This window comes from Micropterus dolomieu, linkage group LG05, assembly GCF_021292245.1.
Source record: "Micropterus dolomieu isolate WLL.071019.BEF.003 ecotype Adirondacks linkage group LG05, ASM2129224v1, whole genome shotgun sequence".
In the NCBI taxonomy this organism is placed as follows: domain Eukaryota; kingdom Metazoa; phylum Chordata; class Actinopteri; order Centrarchiformes; family Centrarchidae; genus Micropterus; species Micropterus dolomieu.
In genome coordinates this window covers 33,592,401-33,595,560 of record NC_060154.1, presented here as the reverse complement: position 1 = coordinate 33,595,560, position 3,160 = coordinate 33,592,401, and positions in this window count along the sequence as shown.

The window sequence follows — 3,160 nt, the reverse complement described above, 5'->3', positions numbered from 1 at the left end:
CTTAGCTTCTTTGCATTGGCTTCCAGTAAAATCCAGAATAGAATTTAAAATCATTCTTCTTACCTACAAAGCTCTTAATGGTCAGGCACCATCTTATCTTAAAGAGCTCATAGTACCTTACTACCCCACCAGAGCACTGCACTCCCAGAATGCAGGGTAACTTGTGGTTCCTAGAGTCTCCAAAAGTCGACTAGGAGCCAGAGCGTTCAGCTATCAAGCTCCTCTCCTGTGGAACCAGGTTCCAGTTTGGGTTCAGGAGGCAGACACCATCTCCACATTTAAGAGTAGGCTTAAGACTTTCCTCTTTGATAAAGCTTATAGTTAGGGCTGGCTCAGGTTAGTCCTGAACCATCCCTTAGTTATGCTGCTATAGGCCTAGACTGCCGGGGGATTTCCCATGATGCACTGAGCTCCTCTCTCCTCTACTTTCTCTCCCTCTGTATGCAACCTCATCCCATTATTGCATGTTACTAACACAACTTCACAAATACTATGTCCATTTTTATATACAGTCTATGGTTTGCATATACAACATATACAACATAATATGGTTGTCATCTGCGCAGTAATTCTTAGTTGATCACCCATAACAGGTTCTACAATTGCACATGCAGTATTTTTGAATTCACACGCAATTTAGTAAATGAGTTGCTGCCATCAGGAAGAAAATTTTGAGCTAGTAGATGTAGAGGTAATCGTTTTAAACTCTCTTTCCTCCCTACCTCCATTTCTTTACTCAATATGCAAATCCCTCTGTGAAGGCATGAGGCAGCTTGTAAAAGCTATTATGATTATGCATTGTTTGGTGTTATATTATTGTGTTGTAACTCCTTTCACATAGAGATCCTGCAATAAACGAAACCGCAAACACCCATACGTAACCCGAGACGTCGAACTGTGTCAGTGTTGACACTATGGGAACGAGATACCCACTTAGGCCGCGCCGAAAGCCCGCCTGCACCCAGCATGCACAACCTGACGGCACGACTAGGAGGAGAGCGCACGGGTGCCGGGTGCAGAAGGAAGGTCCAGACTGTAAAACTGGATGAAAGTGTGAGGGGTCGCCCAGCCAGCCGCGTCACACAAATCCGGCCATGCTTCGAGTAGAGTGCGCAATTACGGCCATAGGTGAAGGCAAACCGCGCACCTGATAGGCCAGGGAAATAGTCTGAACGATCCAGTTGCTGATGGTGTGTTTAGATGCGGGGAGCCCAGACTTGGGGGACCCGAAACACACCAGCAACTAGTCTGCTTTCCTCCACCGGGAAGACCTCAGAGTGTAAATAGCAGATGAAGTCTCCCGTCCTCCGCCGTCACATGAGGTGGGAGATGAAACGCCTGCAGCACTGTGGACCCTGCCAGTCTGGCCGGAACCTTAGGGACTTAACCTGGACAAGGGTGCAGGATGGCCCTGACCCTCCCCGGAACAAACTCCAGGCATCGGGGAGAAAGCGTGGACGGGGAGAGGCCCGCGGAGAAACGGTGCTGGAGGAACTCCAGTATCACAATTACCGAGCAGGTAACTGGGTCCACCGCCCATTCTCTGCACCAGGTGTTGAACACATTCCACACAGAAAACTCCTCACAGCTCTGAATACCGCCAACATTTCCAGGCAATTTATGTGCCAGGAGAAATGATGCTGCTGCCAGGAGCCTCTCGCAAAGCGGGCGTCCATGACCGCGCCCCATCCCGTGAGTGAGGCGTCTGTTGAAATAATTGTTTGGCGACAGATTGCTCCCAACACGGGACCTTGGGACAGGAACCAAGATTTCCTCCATGCAGACAGGGAACGAAGGCACCTGCTCGTAACCCATATCAGACGGAGCGGATTTCCCCTCTGGGAGAATCCCTTTTTTATTTTTTTAGCCACCTCTGCAGGGCTCTCATGTGCAGTAGTCCGGAAGGTATTATACTGGACGCTACTGCCAGGAGACCCAACACGCTCTGAAAGTGTTTTACAGTGATGGCGCGGCCTAACTGCACTCTGGTCACTGAGGATAAAATGGACTCGACGCGTGTGGGAGACAAGTGGGCCCGCATCGTTGTTGAGTCCCATACCACCCCTAGGAACGTAGTCTGTTGGGTGGGCGTCAGCACGCTCTTCTTCGCGTTGAGCCGCAGCCCCAAACGCTGAAGGTGGGCGAGGACGACATCTCGATGCCGAACCGCTAACTCTCGAGACTGGGCCAGGACGAGCCAGTCGTCGATGTAGTTCAGTATGCGGATGCCTTGGAGCCTCAACGGGGCCAGAGCTGCATCCATGCATTTGGTGAATGTGCGGGGAGAGAGTGCTAGGCCAAACGGAAGAACCTGATACTGGTAAGCCGTGCCCTCGAAGGCGAACCTCAGGAACTTCCTGTGAGAGGGACGGATGGAGATGTCTATCTAAGCGTCTTGTAGATTTATCGTGACAAACCAATCCTCGGATTGGATGTGACTGATGATGGCGGGGATGGTGAGCATCCTGAACCTGAATCTCCTCAGAAATTGGGTCAGGGACTGCAGATCCAAAATCGGATGCAATCCTCTGTCCTTCTTGGGAACTAGGAAGTATCGGCTGTAGAACCCGACCTCTCCGACCGGTGGGGAAATGAGTTCTATGGCCCCTTTCCCTAGCAGAGAGTGGACTTCCTGTCCCAACACCTGGCTCTGCTCTGCGTGTACTGCAGTCCTGACCATCCCGCAGAATCTGGGGGGGCGAACCCGGAACTGCAGCCTGTAGCCAATCCACTACTGTACGCAGGACCCACAGGGAAATGCAGTGGGAGAAACAACGCCTGGTGCTGGAGCCACCACGAGAGAGGGGACCTCGATCGGCATCTCTCGGGAGAAGGGGGGCAGGGAGGGGGAGGAGGCGGGGGTTGGTGGTGGGTCCCCCTACTCGAAGTCTCAGGACCCCTCCGGTTACCCTGTCACACACTACCGTTCTAGCAACACCAATAGGATTGGAGTAGTTTCATTCATAGTTCAGCCCTGCCACGCCCAGAGGTGTTCCCCTTAGTGTCGTCACTGACGCAGTTCGAGTTCCCTCGAAGGGGAACTATTTGCACCCCACCCCATCATGCAGACAGCTCCCATTGAGTGAACACGGCAGCTGGACCAGGACCGAGCACAGCCTCCGAGACCAACAGAGGCCAGTTTGACCGCTGGGAATACAGT